This window comes from Podarcis bocagei (genome assembly GCF_964188305.1).
Source record: "Podarcis bocagei genome assembly, chromosome: 9".
NCBI classification, from domain to species: Eukaryota; Metazoa; Chordata; class Lepidosauria; order Squamata; family Lacertidae; genus Podarcis; species Podarcis bocagei.
The window spans coordinates 24,384,515-24,403,801 of record NC_138134.1 but is presented as its reverse complement, the minus strand read 5'-3'; the positions used below and the strand labels follow the sequence as shown (position 1 = coordinate 24,403,801).

The 19,287-nt window shown below is 46.4% G+C and overlaps 1 protein-coding gene across 3 annotated transcripts in view; it reads left to right on the top strand.

The window, feature by feature from the left end:
- The first annotated feature begins 2,642 nt into the window (after positions 1 to 2,642).
- CRACD (capping protein inhibiting regulator of actin dynamics) overlaps positions 2,643 to 19,287 on the top strand; it is a 114,278-nt gene continuing 97,633 nt past the window's right edge. The window contains exons 1-2 of one of the 3 annotated variants that reach the window (XM_081208655.1): positions 2,643 to 2,923; positions 3,781 to 3,852. The gene's annotated coding sequence lies outside the window, so the exon portion shown is untranslated. Of the gene's footprint in view, positions 2,924 to 3,780; positions 3,853 to 3,960; positions 3,980 to 19,287 lie in introns of those variants that run through there. The other 2 variants (XM_081208654.1, XM_081208656.1) reach the window with 2 other exon arrangements.

Genomic DNA, 19,287 nt, shown 5'->3' with positions numbered 1-19,287 from the left:
GGGGCGTGCTGAGGTCAGCGCGCCCCAAGCTTCTGCATGCCGGCAAGCAGTCCGCTGCCGCCCCAAGCCTCCCGCACCCGGCAGGAGGTCCCGCCGGGTGCGCAAGGCTTGGGGCGGCAGCGGACTGCTTGCCGGCATGCAGAAGCTTGGGGCGCGCTGACCTCAGCACACCCCAAGCTTCTAGGTGCGCGCAAGCAGTCCGCTGCCGCCCCAAGCCTCGCGCACCCGACGGGACCTCCTGCCGGGTGCGGGAGGCTTGGGGCGGCAGCGGACTGCTTGCCGGCATGCAGAAGCTTGGGGCGCGCTGACCTCAGCACGCCCCAAGCTTCTAGGTGCGCGCAAGCAGTCCGCTGCCGCCCCAAGCCTTGCGCACCCGGCGGGACCTCCTGCCGGGTGCGGGAGGCTTGGGGCGGCAGCGGACTGCTTGCCGGCATGCAGAAGCTTGGGGCGCGCTGACCTCAGCACACCCCAAGCTTCTAGGTGCGCGCAAGCAGTCCGCTGCCGCCCCAAGCCTCGCGCACCCGACGGGACCTCCTGCCGGGTGCGGGAGGCTTGGGGCGGCAGCGGACTGCTTGCCGGCATGCAGAAGCTTGGGGCGCGCTGACCTCAGCACGCCCCAAGCTTCTAGGTGCGCGCAAGCAGTCCGCTGCCGCCCCAAGCCTTGCGCACCCGGCGGGACCTCCTGCCGGGTGCGGGAGGCTTGGGGCGGCAGCGGACTGCTTGCCGGCATGCAGAAGCTTGGGGCGCGCTGACCTCAGCACGCCCCAAGCTCCTGGTGTAGCGCAGCGCACCTGGGGGGGGGAAATAAAAAAAATTTCCTTTATTTCCCCCCCTAAAATCTAGGTGCGTCTTATGGGCCGGTGCGTCTTATGGGGCGAAAAATACGGTACTTTGAAGATATGATGTTATCTTACAAAATAAGGACAGGATAATAATAATGTCTGCTGTAAGCAATGAAAATAAAAGCATCTAAAATGTGTCTCTGGTTTTAAAGAAGTGTGGAGAGCTCAAGGTAGCCTCCTAATGGATGAACCATTTTGCTTATTTTTAGAAAAATATTAGACATGAATATTAAGCACTACATTGTGGATAAATTAAAAAACAATTCTCCTGGCCCATGCAAAAATGTCACTGTACTTTGAACAAAAACTTCCCTATTCTCTGTGTGTAAGTTTATGCAACAATCCGTCTAGGGACATACCTATACAGGCATGTTTTGCATGTCACGGTAAGCTAAATTATGCCTTATCAAAAACTGATTTTTGTTTTCCCCTGGTCTTTTAAAACTCCTGTGCAGTGCTAAATCTTAGCCAAGGTTTGGCTTAGGATGTCATCAGAACATGGGCTCCTGGTTAAGCAGTCTCCTCTCCACACTAACCAAACGTTGTAGCCAAGGTATGCAGTGTGTGATTAGCACACTAAGAGAGCTTAACCACAAGTCCAGCTTCAGGAGACATGCTAAGGCAAATCTTGGCTTAACTCACCACTGTGCAGGAGTAAAAATACATGTTTGTTTACGGACTGGGGTGGAGCAAAGAAACTCTGTGTGGTCCCAGTATAAACTGCAATTTGGCTTAATGTGATAGGAGCATGGAAGCTGCCTTATAGGTTCCTCTAGCTCACTGACTGGCAGTGGTCCTTCCCAGACATACCTGGACATTGTACATGGGACCTTCTGCATGCGCATGTTGAGGACGTGCAGAAAAGGCCATAGAAACTGCCTTCAGTGTGCACTTTCATACCTCGGTGTGGAAACTACACAACAAATGCACTGTGCATACTGTACTGTTGTGTCATTACAAAACCCCTACCTATGATGCTCCTCCAGTTTTTCTGCAGTGTGTACCAGTTCTGTGGCAGATGAACTGATCTGGAAGGTATTCTCTGTGGGTAGGAAGTCTGAATCAGTATAGGCAAAACTGAGAGGCACTGTTTTGACTTTGCAACTCAACCTGTAGTTCAGCTGACTAGAAATAGCTCAAAATCTATGATTAAGTCTAGTGATCAATACACCAGGTTTCTTTCACCATTTTTTTGTATTTTTATTAAAGATTTTCTTGATTTACAGAAGTATGTGTAATGTCTCTCTCTTGTATTTTTTCCACGCAACATTTTTACAAATCAGTTTCTCCATGGTGTACTTCTAATGTCAGTCATAAAATAGTTAAAATAAAAAGGCAATGCCAACCTACTGAGTCTGTAGCCAGTTCTATCTAGTTAACTCTCATCAGCTGCAGCCAGTGTATTCAAGGGCCAGGGATGGGAGCTGTAATCTAACAACACCTGGAGGTCCACAGGTGAGCCAGCTTTGTGTCATTCAGGTGTTTTAAGCCCACTTTCCCAACTAGACTTTAAACTCTCCATACAGACAATGGGACTAGAGAGCACACACCAGTCGACATGGGTACGGTATGTCCATATAGCAATATGCAGGTAGCCTAATGAGACTAAAGGCCAGCTTATTTTAAGAGGTATTTGAGGAAGCACCTGATCCACAGCAATTTAACGATGCCCCTTATTTCAGAAAGCCCTACCTCCTTTTTTTGGGACTCCCTGGAACAAGCATTGCGGTTCCACGAAGGTGGATCACACGCGGGAATCGACCAACGCTCAAGCAGCCCCCTTGATCTATTATTAGGCGAGGCTTAAGGGTGGGGCCGGAGAGAGAGAAGCCTGGTTTAGAAAGGGGGGGAAAGCGAGCGAGCGATCGCGCCTCGACCTCCGCGGAGCCTGTTCCCTCCCTTCTCAACTTGAGGTTGCAGGGAGAGAGCGAGCATGTGATCGCATTGGCTCGCCTTGCCATGGTGTGGCAGCAGCGCGGGCAGCAATGGAGGCGGCTTAAGGGACGAGGCTGGGCGGCTGCTGCTGGCTGGCCAGACCGCAGATGGGAAAGCCCGACCCAATTTCTCGTCGCCAAATCCAGGTAGGGCATTCGCATCCCTCCCCCCTTTTGCCTTCTTTCTCATCTCTTGCGCGTATTTACGCATAAAAGCATTGTTCAGAAGCCGCCGAGGCGTGGGTTTGAATCCTGCCGTCTGCTTTGCGTTTCCCTGACCTTGTCGCTTTCAGGCGTTCGCACCTCTTGTTCCGTTAACCCCCCAAATCCATTCTTGGTTTTTTGCGGGGGGACTCCGCGCCTGTCTATTGTTAGACTGCAGGCTGCTATTTCCTTGTGTGGGTCTGTGTTTGCGTGGAAGGCTGGCTGTGCAGGCTGCCAGTCAACCTAGAGGATGTGTCTGCTTTCTGAAAACGGGGTATTTCTTGAGCATCAATGAAAGGCATCTGTGATGAACGTACACATTGGCAGCTCTCCTAAAAGGATTAAATAAAAGCAGAGCTATGCATGTTGGCAAGGCTTGCTTTGGCAGTACTTTCATACCCTATAGATTTCAGTGTGCACTGACTTTTGAATTTCTTCCCATTTTTTTATTTTAATCCCTTGGGTTAGTGTTTTCTTTGATTCTTGCATTAATTTTCCCGGAGGCAAGAGAGAAAGGGATGACTTTTGTTTGCTTGCTACATCTCCCACAAAGCTCCAGAGCTGCATTGCTTTGTCTAACCTTCTCTAAGGCCATTTATCATGGAACTCCCGTCACCATATTTTAATGAGCTGTGAAATCTGCTAGTTATTATGGTTGAAAGACGGAAGGTTTCGTTTCCTGCGAACCCACCACCCACCCAATAACTCGATCAAGTGCCCTAAAGGTTACACTATCCGGAATGAGACGTCTGTTTTCCGTCAAGGCTTTTCATTCATAATAATAATAAATTTTTTTGCAGAAAAAACCCTGACAGACCATAAGGGGACAATCCTAAACATGTTTACACCAGGAGCACTTCCCACTGAGCTCAGTGAGTAAATTTACTCCCTGGTAAATTGGTTTTAGGATTGCCCTTACTCTCACTACTTCTTTTCTCCAGACAACTGGAAAGTCTGAATTGCACAAATGCTGCTGTTTCAAAGAAGCAGGTGATCAAGGTCGGAATCCTTTGCAAATTCATGGTTTTCTTAAGAACTGTGCAAGCGGTCTTCGGGATTTAAGAAATATTCCATTTTTTTGCGCTCATCTGCCCAAGAGGGTTAAAGGAAAACTAGAAGCCACAACCGTACATGTTGAAATTTTAATATGGTTAACAATAGTGCGGCTGAAATTGAGATGCTGGGGGAGGGGAAGAGGCTAGTAGTAGAGAGAAGGGAAGCATGCCCAGAGTACAAGGAGTACTCTAAAGCCCATTTTTCATTTGTCTCCCTTCTCAAAAGAAGTAGCTGTGTGATGATATCAGTAATGTCTGTGTGTTTTAGGGGGTTGATACGAGAACAGAAGCAGAATCTTTATACAATAAATCCAATTTGCAATAAATATTCAGGAACACAGTAGACAAGCTAAGTAGAGTGCAAATCCTAAAAAAACACACCTAAATGTCACAGGAAAGTTTATTAGAGCTATCAAAAATGTTCACTTAAATGTGACATTTTTGCTTGTCCTAATAAAAAGTATTGTTGCGCTGTAAGAATAGCATTCACATTGCTGCAAAAAAAGCGAAAAGGGCAATATATTTCACTAGGTGTTACTCAGCTATTTGGTGGGGGGGGGGAATAAACAGACTGCAGAAAATCATTAAATGAATACTTGTAGCTCAGGGAATGCAAGAGCAGACTCAAGATCCCTTTAATCTGCCATCATACTTCCACCTGTGGCGATGGTGGCCTCCTCCAGCATTTGCTTAGGAAGAACTGGTATTGCTGGTGTTGAGCCATAATGGAACACACCCATCTTGCCAAACCTCCCCTCCAGTATTACTGTGATGAGCCACCGCTGCACCACCAGGCCTCCGAGCAATGTTAAGCAATTATGTAGTATTGTTTTTAGAGGAATTGAGGTGAGCAGGGGATTGGCACTCCTGGGTTGCCAGGTGATGGCTGCCATTTATTTTGCCCATAAGGTCCCTCCTATTGGTGTTGCATCATCTAGCTCTGCAATATACCCTTTTCCGATATGGAATGGCTAGAAATGTACCCATTATTCCAAATGCAGACTGGCATATATTGATAGATCTGCATTAAATTACTGGCTATCTTGTGCATTACACTACTTGTAGTTTTCAATTCCTTTATGTTAATCCTAAAATTTGGGTTTTTTGCAAACACCACACCCATACATCGGATTGGTTTTTTCACTGCAGGATCCACCGTAACCCCAATATATTTTTCCTAGTTAGTCACTGCCAGGTTAGATACAGTCAGTGCATGTGAGGTTAGGGATTTATCTGAATCACTTTACACTTCACAGTGCAAATCTTATACTTGGATACATGGAAGTCATTCTCACTGAGTTCAGTGAGACTTTCTCCCAAGTAAGTTGGCTTAAGGTTGCAGGCTGAACATACCTCGAACAACAACAACAACAACAACAACAACAACAACAACAACAACATATTTATTACTTATACCCGGTCCATCTGACCGGGTCTCCCCAGCCACTCTGAGCGGCTCCCAGCAGAATATTAAAAACACGATAAAACATTGAACATAAATAAACTTCCCTAAACAGGACTGCCTTCAGACGTTTTCTAAAACTCAGGTAGTTGTTTATTTCCTTGACATCTGATAGGAGGTCAGAGTGGACGCCATTACTGAGAAGGCCCTCTGCCTGGCTCCCTGTAACCTCACTTCTCGCAGCGAGGGAACTGCCAGAAGGCCCTCGGCGCTGGACCTCAGCGTCAAGGCTGAACGATGTGGATGGAGACGCTCTTTCAGGTATACTGGGCCGAGGCTGTTTAGGGCTTTAAAGGTCAGCACCAACACTTTGAATTGTGCTTGAAAATGTACTGGGAGCAAATGTAGGTCTTTCCTGGACCAGTGTTATATGTTCTCGGCAGCTGCCCCCAGTCACCAGTCTAGCTGCCGCATTCTGGATTAGTTGTAGTTTCCAGGTCACCTTCAAAGGTAGCCCCACATAGATAGAGCGCATTGCAGTAGTCCAAGCGGGAGATAACTAGAGCATGCACCACTCTGGTGAGACAGTCTGCGGGCAGGTAGGGTCTCAGCCTGCGTACCAGAAGGAGCTGGTAGACAGCCACCCTGGACACAGAATTGACCTGCGCCTCCATGGACAGCTGTGAGAATCTCTTGTTCTGTTTAGATGTTGATTCACCAAGATGTAAGAAATTTTTTGGTGGCTGGAGGAGGAGAGTTCTTCACAGTTTGATTGCATTTTCCCCATCCGTGATGGTGAAGAGCTACCTCACTGTTCACTTGGCTACCTCACACTTTGCTTGGCTACACCACTGCCCTCCCCTGACTTCCTAAAGCAGATCCTTCAGGGAATCACACCGTTGATTTCCCTTCACTGTGAGAACTGGCTATTTGCTCTAAACTTTCCGCTCCCCTTTCTTTACCCAGCAGTCAGAGCAGTCTTGATTGTGTACATTCAACTTGGCATTTTAAAAGGGAAGAAAAGACAGCCCGAGAGTTCAGGTTTCTCAATGCAGGTCTGATGTCCCTGATTCTGCTGATTTACAAAATAGGGCTATTATTCAAACGTGTCATTACAGCTCTATAAGGTCACCTCAGTGGAGACAGCAAAGGCTACAGCAGTATGGGCATTAGTTTATGAAAGAAGGGTGATTTCTAGTGTTTACCGTGTAATTGATTTTGATTTCTTTAGTTATTGCGCCTTATGAAAGCTCTCTCTTATTCTCTCATTTGGGAAAAGAAACGGAGGCTGAGAGAGAAGTGGCTTGAAAGGGAGCGTTTCTCTTCTCTGATCTTTTTTACTCTTGCACCATGCTGAACTAAGTCAAAGTTTGGTTTAGTATGTCATCTGAATCTGGGCTCATGGTTAAGCGCTCTCATCATTGATCACAAGCTGTAGCCAGCAAGGAAGCCCAAGTTTGGATGACACACGAAGCTGAACCTTGGCTTAGCTCTGTGCGTTATTAGAATGAAAAAGACTGGGGCGGGGGGGGGGGAGAAAATGCCTGCAAGTGTCTCTCCAATAACATCTTTGCATGTTCTCAGTAAGCCGCAGTTTAGCGTAGCCTTGCTGTGCAAACCAGGCCAACACAGTTAGCTTTTAGTACAGTGGTACCTCGGGTTACAGATGCTTCAGATTAGACGCTTCAGGTTACAGACTAACCCAGAAATAGTACCTCGGGTTAAGAACTTTGCTTCAGGATGAGAACAGAAATCAGACGGCGGTGGTGCAGCGGCAGTGGGAGGCCCCATTAGCTAAAGTGGTGCTTCAGCTTAAGAACAGTTTCATGTTAAGAACAGACCTCCGGAACAAATCAAGTTCTTAACCTGAGGTACCACTGTATGTTTTTATTCATTCTGTTGATTTTTCCCAAGTTTGTCTTAATTGCTGCTTCTGTGGTTTTATTTTTGCAATGTACTATGCATTATGGTGTTTAATTATTTTGCTATAAGCTGCCCTAAGAGTTTTTACTGAAGAGTGGCATATCATTTTTTTGATATTCAAGGTATTCCATGGGAAATAGTTAAGAAGTGTGACCAAAGCAGTACTGAAATTTCTGATTAGTCTTTTCAGAAGGTAATTTTGAAGAGTGTCATACTGTTAACATATTTTCTCGTTCTAGTTTGATCTTCATAACCCAGGGATATTAATATAATTCCCATCTCTCTCTCCCTCCGCCCCCTGTTTCTCCGCTTGAGAAGTACACATAACCTCTTACTCTGATGGAAGTGTGGTGTTCCTTGATGACATAGACATGCTAATTTTCATATTTCTGCAATGGATTAGCTGGAGGCAAGTCCCATTGACCTCGGTGGGGCTTGCTGCTGAGTAGACCTGTATGGGATTGCACTTTCTTGCCCTGTTGGTAATGGTGCAGCAAATTAACTTGGCTGCTAGCAGTTTGGTTACAGAGCAGCTTTCAACAGACAGGCTCAAAGCAGGCCAGTTTAAGGATGCAGTCACAAGAAGAATCACAGCCAAGGAGCTCACAGTGCAAGCTGTTGACCAGCCTCCCAATAGCCCAGGGGTCAGCATTTTTTTTCAGCAAGGGGCTGGTCCACTGTCCCTCAGACCTTGTGGGGGGCTGAATTATATTTTGAAAAAATATATATGAACGGATTCCTATGCCCCACAAATAACCCGTAGATGCATTTTAAATAAAAGGACACATTCTACTAATGTAAAAACACACAGATTCCCAGACTGTCCATAGGCCGGCTTGAGAAGGCAGTTGGACCAGATCCGGCCCCCGGGCCTTAGTTTGCCTACCCATGCAATAGCCTCTTCCTGCTTATTTTTAAAAGGCTGAGCCAATCTGAGCAGGGGAATTCAAGAGATGTCAGGCCAGTCTGCATTCCAAAACAGGGCAGGGTTGAGGAGCAATTCCAGACAATGGGTGATGATGATAATCCACAGCAACTACTGTGGAAGAGTTCCCAGCGTAGGCAGGGCTGACTCAGGATGACAACCCTGAGGGGAATAGTTTCTGAATGCTAGTTGTTGAGATAGTCCCTCAGTCAGGGGGGAAATAAAAATGGAAATTTTGAACTTATGGACCCCTAATGTTTCCCTTAAGTTAATTATATGTAGCTGTTCATACATTTTCCCCAGGTGCTCAAGGGCGTAGCGTTTCTTCTGTCAGTTGTGTTTCGAGTTCTTTCCTTGTATATGCCCACTGACTCTTATTGTACAAGTAGCTTCATAGATATCGGCATCAAATCTTTAGAACAAATAAGTAAACAATGCATGGATATCGCTTTTGGCTATTACATTTAAATGAGTAGTTTTAGACATTTGTTTGTTCGACCAACATGGCAGCCTCAGTCTCTGGGTTTGTACATTTTTGTCTCAAAACATGTCTAAGGGCATTCTTGAGGTTTCCCCCCCTTTAAATAGCAGGCTCTTCCATGTTTCCTGCCTAGATGGCATTTGCCCTGGAGTCCAAGAATCTAAAAAGATATACATGCAGTTTTTGTACAGTGGTTATGACACTGTGCTAAAACAGAAAATGTTAATATTCCACGAATTCTTTTATAAACACTCTCCAGTTGTCTTTGATAATCCAGGTAAATATCTGCTTGGAATTATCCAGTTCCTTTCAAAATTTCTCTCTGGTTTGTCAGCCCTTTTCAAAAACAGAGTTCTGTGGTAGCTTAAAGATTTGCACATGGCATAAAGTTCCCTGGACTGGAATCCACTAAGTCAGATGCATGAAGTCTTATTCTAAGTTGTGTGTGTGTGTGCACACTCTCTATCTAAATATATATGGGTCCAGAACACTATTTATATGGGTCCAGAACACTATATTTATATGGGTCCAGAACACTATATTTATATGGGTCCAGAACACTGTTTAGTTCTGTTATGTAGAGCAAGCGTTGTAACCTTCCAACAGTTTGACTTCACCCCCAAAGGCACAGTCCTCCATTGTCTCCCAAGACAGAGGCCAACCAATGCTATGTTGGATAAGTTTCAGCTAATAAGACTCAAGTACATGAAGAAGGTGCTTGGATCAGTCAGGGCAGCCACTTGCGCTCTGGACCCTTGCCCCTCTTGGCTGATAAACGAGCAGGAAGGGGACAGCTGGCTGGGCCAGGGTGAAGATTAATGTCTTCTTGTGAGAGGGTGAGGCCCCTGCCTGCTTGAAGGAGGCAGTAGTAAAACCCCTCCTCAATAAATCCTCCCTGGATTCGGAAAATCTATGTAATTAGTGGCCAGTTGCCAGTGTCTCTTTTTGGGGGAAGGTTTTTGAGGGGCGGTCTTGGACCAGATCCAGATGCTCTTGGAGGAAACTCATTTTTCTAGATCCATTTCAATCAGGGTTTTGGCATAGAAATTGTTTTGGCTTGTATGATGACCTCTGTTGAGAGACAGGGGAGATGTGTCCTTGTTAATTCTCCTCAACCTATCGGCGGCTTTTGATACCATCATCCATGATATCCTTCTGGAGCAGCTGTCCTGAGTCGGGGGTGGGTGGGACCATTTTGCTGATTAGTTCTGGACCCAATTGAAATTGCTGGTTTTGACTGTAAAGTCTTAAACAGCTCAGGATCACAATACCTCTTCCCATATGAATTGACTCAGACCCTGCAATAATCACCTGAGGCCCTTCTTCATGTGCCTCTTATGTGAGGGGTTTGGAGAGTAGCAATACAAGAATGGGTCTTTTCCACGGTGTGTGTACACACACACACACACACGGGGTGGGGAAAGAGATACAGACAGGACACTATTGTGGAAGATATAAATATACACATGATTGCAGAGGTGGAAAAATTCTAAGCAGCAAGATCAGAGGGAAATGATATGCAAAAAAAAAATGCTGACTGACAATTACATTCTAGTTTAAATGTACGTAAGATCATTGCAATGACTGTTCAGTGTTGATGACAACACAGACAATCTGCCATTGGTAAACTAATTTAACACTTATAGTGAAATTTAAACACACACCATTAGCTTGATTCAGGTGAAATAACTGAATTTCTTGATCTTGTAATTCAGTAGAGTTTCCCTTGAAGCTCCTTTGTTCAAGAACAGGCACTTGCAGGTCCGTAAATATTCAGTGGCATTTCTGAATATTGCCTTTCCTAATGACAGATTTCGACAGGTTTGCTAGAATACCCCCCCTTTCCCCCCAAATACTGATGCAAACTGACCTGATCAACACATTCCAGAATAATGTGTAGATTGGAACAGCTTCCTTCAGATTTCATTTCACCAATTTTCAAATTTTATGATGCCGTTTTTGGTGGGTGGGTGGGTGGGTGGGTGAGAGAGAAAATGCATGTGAATGTTTTATGAATGAATGCATTCGAAAATAGCTATTTTAAGATTTTATATCCATCTTTTAAAATTTAAAAAAATCTGCATATTTAGAGAAGAAATTAGACAGAACAAACTTACAAATAAACTCCTGCAAGAATCATATGGGCCAGAAACAGGCTGATTCATCCACTCCTAGATCAATGTCAATTTATTATTTTCTGTAGAGATGGAACCTGCTTGCCCTGTGTAGAATGCAGAAGGGCATTTCTGGCAGATGATATCAGATGCCATATTGGAAGATAGCCTGGTGATTGAGCCTCCACTGTTGTGGCTGGTGTTGCTTTGACCTGTGATCGTGTCGCCATGGTGAATACGGAACGGGCTTTCTTGCAGGTCTGATCCCTGTGCTTATGTGTCTGTTAGGAGGCGTGTTGTTGCTGGCGAGTCATAAGTAAGGGGGCTGTTCATAAGCAAGGGCAGGCCTGTAAACACGAAGACGTGTCAGGGCAATGGTGTGTACTTAGAACTCTAGACAACAAAACAGAAAAAAGTGAAAGTCAATTTTCAGGCTTACATGAAATGCCTACAAGGCTACCATACAATGCAAAGCAAATGTTCCCAAGGTTGCCAACCACAAAAGCATATAATTGTCCACCAGTGGTGGATTGTTGCAGTCTAACTTGATTCTTCCAGCAAAGGGTGATGGTTAATCTCTGATCTTCAGGCAGGAGCAACTCTTGAACCTTTTCTGGTCAGTCAGAGGTGAGGCTTCGAGGGAAAATGCAGACCAGTCTGTAGTCTGTTGTTTAGAGGGTTTTGCCGCAGCGCCTTAGCACCAGTTGTGTTTATTGAAGACCATTGTGTCAGATTGTTCTCTCTCTCATGTCTCCCGCTTTCTCTCTCCCATTCTTCACATGCAATGAATTTTGCACAAATTGATTAATGACCTCATTATAGTTTGTTCACATGTCATAACTGCTACATAAACAGTGTGATACATACGTAAAATGCCTTTGTAAGCATCTAGGTCAGTGTTTCTCAATCTTGGGTCCCCAGATATTGTTGGACTACAACTCCCATCATCCCTGAACTCTGGCCTTGCTGGCTAGGGATGATGGGAATTGTGGTTCAACAATACCTGGGGACCCAAGGTGGAGAAAGGCTGATGTAGGTGGATGTGGACGTCTTCCTTGTCAGCATCCAAGCAATGCATGACCCCTCCCTGTTTTCTGCTTGGCTCAGAGCAAAAGTTTGATCAAGCCTGGCTGCTTCACCGGGCCTTCAAGTCAACTACCCAAGGCCAGTTAGGGGAAGATTTTACCATGCAGGATGGACTGTAGATCACTGATAATGTGCTGGAACGATTCTAGCTGGGAGTAAAATGTGTAAATCCTGAAACGGAATCTCCAACAAGTTGGAACAGATGCTGTTATATCATAGGGTTTGGCTGAAAACAAAGGATTTCATAGTGTGTTCTGGGAGGAAGTGATTAGTATTTATGTATGTATGTGTAGCAGTGTTCAGTATAAGGTAGTGCTTATATATGCGTTGTGTAGTGACAGAATAATATCTGGAAATTGAGACTGGTGGTGAAATGAAAGTTTTAGTGGAGTTCCTTATACACCTCCTCCCTATGAATCTAGATGATAAAGATGCCATCACTGTATCTCTGGAAAATCTGGACGACTTAAGGTTCCCTGTACCTGTTCTAAGGTATAAAGGTAAAGGACCCCTGGATGGTTATGTCCATTCAAATTCAACTATGGAGTGCGGTGCTTATCTCTGATTTCAGATTGAGGGAGGCAGCTCTCCAGGTCATGTGGCCAGCATGACTAAACCGCTTCTGGCACACAGAACACGTGACGGGTGCCAGAGCACACAGAAATGGTGTTTACGTTACCGCCGCAGTGGTACCTATTTATCTACTTAAATGGGCGCTTTCTTGGGAGAAAGGCGATGGCAAACCTAGACAGCATCTTAAAAAGCAGAGACATCACCTTGCCAACAAAGGTCCGTATAGTTAAAACTATGGTTTTCCCAGTAGTGATGTATGGAAGTGAGAGCTGGACTGTAAAGAAGGATGATCGCCAAAGAATTGATGCTTTTAAATTATGGTGCTGGAGGAGACTCTTGAGAGTCCCATGGACTGCAAGAAGATGAAGCCTATCCATTCTTAAGGAAATCAGCCCTGACTGCTCACTGGAAGGACAGATCGTGAAGCTGAGGCTCCAATACTTTGGTCACCTCATGAGAAGAGAAGACTCCCTGGAAAAGACCCTGATGTTGGGAAAGATGGAGGGCACAAGGAGAAGGGGATGACAGAGGACGAGATGGTTGGATAGTGTTCTCGAAGCTACAAACATGAGTCTGACCAAACTGCAGGAGGCAGTGGAAGACAGAAGTGCCTGGCGTGCTCTGGTCCATGGGGTCACAAAGAGTCGGACACGACTGAACGACTAAACAACAACAACATGGGTGCTTTCAAACTGCTAGATTGGCAAGAGCTGGGACAAAGCAACAGGAGCTGCACCCCATCAAACCACCAACTTTCTGATCGGCAAGCCCAAGAGGCTTGGTGGCTTAGACCACAGCGCCACCCGCATTGTGTTTCCTTTTACCTACATAAAAGCAAAATACCTGATCAATTGGCCACCTTGCTGACATGGTGACTTGGGCAGTTTAAACACCTCCCACTTTGCAAATAGTAATAAAAAGTAATGTATGGTGACATAGTGCCACACTGGAAATGAACAAATGAAATGGTCCAGCACATGGGCGTAGGCAAGGTTTTTGTTAAGGGGGGGTTAGAACCTCAAGTTTGTATTGATTTTTATTGATTTGGGGTGGGAGCTGCCCCTCTGCCCCCCCCCTTGGCTACGCCCATGGTCCATCATAAGGAGGAATTTTGTTTGTCTCCTATAAATTGTATGTAGTGGTTCTTCTGTCTCTATATTTAAAAATGGAAAACAATGCTGATAGTGTTAACTGATTGCAGTGTTTGTGTTCCTCAGGATTAATTTTCTTTAAATCTTGGTGCTTGACCATAATTACAAGAACTGCAGTTGGTCAACCACGCTATAAATGCTACATGGATTGTGGCAGCTGTTATTACATTGCAACAAGAATAGTTCGAAAGCTCCAGGCAATCTGTGTTTTTGATGTTCATAATTCGAGTCTTAAGCAAATAGATAGGAAATGTTTTTGCTAGAGAAGAAGCCATTTATATACAGATGTTGATGCCTGTAAGCAATATATTAAATTTACATCTCTAGTTGCCCTAGCAGATTTTGAAGCCTAACAATCAATTAACAAAATATATTTTTGAGCTCAGTCTGTACATTGCAAAGTTTGCAAAGGTAATGTAAAGGACTGGTGCTCTCTCTCTTTTTTTGGACATGTGTTCTATTTAATAGCTGTTGTTCATAGCATATAATGGAAAACCATCTCTACCGTCCTATGACTGGGAATCCTTTGGCTGCAAGCTCCATCCCCAGATTGCTGGGAGTAAATTTGCACCATCCAATCCACCCCCATCTTAGAGGGGGTAGGGGATGGGAATGCAGAATCAGGTTGGCAGGAAGAGTGATTATTTACCTTGCTCCCTCCCACTGGAGTCGGTAATAGGGGTGAGGAGTATGTGTAAGTGGCGCTGTGGTCTAAACGACTGAGCCTCTTGGGCTTGCTGATCAGAAGGTTGGTGGTTCAAATCCCCGCGACAGGGTGAGCTCCTGTTGCTCTGTCCCAGCTCCTGCCAACCTAGCAGTTCAAAAGCACACCAGTGCAAGTAGATGAATAGGTACTGCTGCAGCGGGAAGGTAAATGGCATTTCCGTGTGCTCTGGTTTCCATCACAGTGTTCCGTTGTGCCAGAAGCGGTTTAGTCATGCTGGCCACATGACCCGGGACAAATGCCAGCTCCCTCGGCCTGAAAAGCGAGATGAGCACTGCAACCCCATAGTCCCCTTTGATTGGACTTAACCGTCAAGGGGTCCTTTACCTTTAACTTTACTATCCTGTCCCATTTGCAGCAAACTCAAATTTGGCCAGCAAAGACTTCCATCCACTGAATCCTTAAGTATTCCAAGTGTCTGGTGCTGGGCATCTTGTTCCACTGCCACACTCCCCTATCTGCCCACAGAGCAGCACTTCCACCACTTCCAGGGATTGAATAGCCAGAGGATTTCAGGGAGATCACTCCACTTTTGGCAGCATTATTATTTCCTTTGCAATTTTTGTTTCGTTTTGTAAGAGCAGGTGTTAGCTAAGAAGAGCACTAGGACTAAAGAGTACAGTCATACCTCGGCTCCCGAACGTCTTGGGAGTCGAATGTTCTGGCTCCCAAACGATCGAAAACCAGAAGTGAGTGTTTCAACTGTCCCGCAGCCTATCAGAAGCTGTGCTTTGTTTCGGAATATTTCGGAAGTTGAATGGATTTCCGGAACGGATTCTGTTAGACTTCTGAGGTACGACTGTACAAGAGAGTGTACCAATTCTTTTATCTGTGATAACAAATTCTATTAAATTTCTCTTAAGATGCAGCATCAAGATATTTATGATTAATAACATAATCACAAAGATGTTAGTGAGGGCTCAAATTGAAGCAGTTGAAATTGTTGCCAAACAAGGGGGTAATTGCTGTAGAATTGTTTGATTTGAGATGTCGCAATATAGAGGCCAACACATCCTATATAGAAAGCGCGTTCTGTCTCTGCAAATGGAGCTACCATTTGGCAATTCGACTCCGTTGGGGGCAAATTTAGATACAGTTCTGCAACTATGTCTTTCCAATGACCCTTCCCCCACCCCCATCAACTTGTCAAAAGGCTGCCTAGTCAGTAGCATGCCTGGCAATTTTTGTATTCCCATAGTGCAAAATAGCAGCCCATTTAATGTTTCCTGCACAATCACCGCCTCAGCAAACAGGAACTGTTGCCCTATATTCTGGCAGTGGATTAATGCAGTTTAGTTAATACTTCTACTAGAATAGAAGTAGATATTTATCTCCCAAATGAGAAGATCTTGTGTCTGCCCATTTTGCTCACTTTCACTCCAAATGTCAACCTTCCCTCCCCCTTTCTTCCATTTCCTTCATCAAAGTACACTGTAAGCTCCTCAGAGCAGGAAACTGTCTTTTTTGGGGTTATGTTTGTAAACGATATAAATAATAACCTAGCAAAAGGCACACTCAGCTTTTTCACCAAGTAAAAGGACTGCTTCATTTCACTGTAGCAATTTGTTTTTCCTTGGCGTGCTGATTAAATATATATTGTTGCCTGCCACCCCAGTCTCTGAACGGTGCAAGATGCCAAGGTTTCTAGGCGCTTACCCAGGCTTCGTGTTTCCTTTTGGAATGAGGCATAGCAGAGACTGTGGTGCCTTTATGTTGTATGATTTGTTGTTGTTGTTTAGTCGTTTAGTCGTGTCCGACTCTTCGTGACCCCATGGACCAGAGCACGCCAGGCACTCCTGTCTTCCACTGCCTCCCACAGTTTGATCAGACTCATGTTTGTAGCTTCGAGAACACTGTCCAACCATCTCGTCCTCTGTCGTCCCCTTCTCCTTGTGCCCTCCATCTTTCCCAACATCAGGGTCTTTTCCAGGGAGTCTTCTCTTCTCATGAGGTGGCCAAAGTATTGGAGCCTCCGCTTCAGGATCTGTCCTTCCAGTGAGCACTCAGGGCTGACTTCCTTCAGAATGGAGAGGTTTGATCTTCTTGCAGCCCATGGGACTCTCAAGAGTCTCCTCCAGCACCAGTTGTATGGTTTAGTTACACATAAACCAGTTGTATGGTTTAGTTCAGTGTTTCCCAACCGGTGTTCCGCGGCACACTAGTGTGCCGCCAGACGTTGCCTGGTGTGCCGTGGGAGGGAGGCGGATGAGTCGGGCGGCGAGAGGCGGGGCGGCGGCGGCGAGGAGAGGCCGCCCAGCGCGGGGCTCTCGCCATCTGCCTGCCTGGCTGCCTGCGTGGCGCTGACGTCACGGGGCTGTAACGTGCCCCACATAGGCACGCTTAGACCCTGGCTAGGAAGCGCCTTTGCCCTTGCCTTTTGCTCTCCTTACTTCCAGAAAGCTGGGCTGGTCGCCCGCTCCTCTCGGCGGCGGGAAGTGGTGCCGCTGGGAGCTCCGGGAGGCGGCGGAGGGGGCGCCGTGGGTCGGGAAGCCCCTCTCCGTCGGGGCCGGCAGGCGGCTGCCGCTGCTGCTGCGGGTGCTGTACAGCCTGGTGCTGGCGATGCCTTCGGAGCCGCCGCCGCCTCCGCTGCTGCGCGGGAACTCCTTGAGCGAGCGGCTCAGCTGCTTGCCTTTGCTGCGGAAAACCTCGCGCTTGTAGGTGCCGCTGGCTTGCGGCGTCGGCGCCGCGCTCTTGGGCAGCGGCTGCAGCGTGCGCTCCGTCCTGCTGGGCTCGTTGGTGAAGTGGACGGGCCTCAGGAAGCAGATGTCGATGCTGGACTCGGACGAGGCCGGCGAGCACGCTTCGAAGGCGGGCAGGTTCCGCAGCGGCTCCACCTCCTCGTAAGGGTCGCCCCGGTACTCGAAGCCCTCGTAGTCCGGCGCGAAGCCGGAGCTGTCCTGCAGGAGGTCCGCCGCCGAGGCCCGCCGACGGGGCCGCTCGCGGTTGCCGTCGGGGCCCGTCGAAGGAGGCGCGCTGCTGCCGCCGTACTCCAGGTCCGGGAGGGCGTGCAGGGAGGCGGCCAGAGCTTTCAGGTCGTGCTCGCTGAGCTGAGAGGGCGCCAGGTCGTGCTCGGGCCGCCGCCCGTCCGTTTCCCACTCGCAAGGGGAAGCGCCTTGCAGGCCGTCGAGGCCTTGCTGGGGGCTCGCTTTCATGTGGGACCTCGAGTGCCTTGGAAGGGAGACCAATCAGTGTCGGATTTAGGTATAAGCTAAACAAGCTATAGCTTACCATTACCTTCTATGCTGTTACTATTTTTTTATTTTTTTTTACATAGGTAAAAAGTGACCTTTCCCCATCTGGCATGGTGGTGTGCCTCGAGATTTTTTTCATGAAACAAGTGTGCCTTTGCCCAAAAAAGGTTGGGAAACACTGGTTTAGTTACACATAAATACAACCTGAGCCTATGATTGAGAGGTTCAAAGCATTAACATCCCAAAAGGGTCATGCTTCTCCCATAACCACAGCCTTGGATTCAAGCGGAAAGCAAACATTGTGCTCTGACTCTGCCTTTCCAGCCAGTAGCATTTTGCATCCAGCTCACATTACAGTGGTACCTCTGGTTATGAACTTAATTCGTTCTGGCGGTCCGTTCTTAACCTGAAACTGTTCTTAACCTGAGGTACCACTTTAGCTAATGGGGCCTCCCGCTGCCATGCAATTTCCGTTCTCATCCTGAGGTAAATTTCTTAACCCAAGGAACTACTTCTGAGTTAGTGGAGTCTGTAACCCGAGGTGTTTGTAACCCGAGGGACCACTGTACTCCTAAACTCTGACTTTATCTGTTGGGGGGGCACCCATTTTCTATTTCACAGGAGCCTTTTGAGCCTTTCTTCTCTTAATGGCCTATCACTCAGGTGCTCACCTCAACACAGAAAGCTATTTTGGCTTAATCTGGATCCAGGGATTAGGGATTAGTTTAACAGACCAAATCTAGATTAAATTGTAACACTTGGTGAATCTAGGGATTACAGAAGTCTGGCACCCAGAAACCTCATATACAGTCATACCTCGGGATAAATATGCTTCAGGTTGAACGTTTTCAGGTTACTCTCTGCGGCGACCTGGAAGTAACAGAACGCGTTACTTCTGGGTTTCGCCGCTCGGGCATGCACAGACGCTCAAAATGATGTCATGCGCGGAAGCAGCGAATTGCGACCCACGCAGTCATGGGTTGCATTCTACTCAGGATACGAACAGGGCTCTGGAACAGATCCCATTCGCATCCAGAGTTACCACTGTAGTAGTAAATGCATGAAAAAGAATAGAGCAATTGAAGAGTGCTGATCAGATTTCTGTAAGGTTTACCATGGAGGGGGATGAAATAAAAATGGATGAAAAGATGCTTTGACTATAAACCACACACACAGGCAGTTGGGGATCATTCAGATTAGAAAGTACTATAGTAACTCTTGACAATGCTTCACAATGTTTCTGCTGAGTTATGTCAATTCTCCCCAAGAAATGAAGTTTCTTGTTTTGTGGCAAGCTCAGATTTACTATGCCCCCACATTAATGGTTGTAATCAACATTTCTTCACCATTGCTTAGAGGAGATGTAAACATTCTTTGATTGTATAAATAACTGTTCTGTATCTCTTTTGAAAAGAAAAGAAAAATACTTTCCTCAGTACCAGTATCTCTTTTGGAAAATTTGAAACTACAAGGGAATATCATATGTGTTTGAAAATCAGCTTCCAGAGTAGCAGGTCTCCCACACATAGGACTGGGCCGTGGGTTGATTATGGCATTTCACAGCTAGGGTGGATTTTTAAAGGCTGTGTTGATTTTATGTAGCACATTTTAATGGTGCAGTGAGTGGGGTGAGCCAAAGGACAAAGGGGAAATGAATATAAGAGATGAGAGAAGAGAACAGT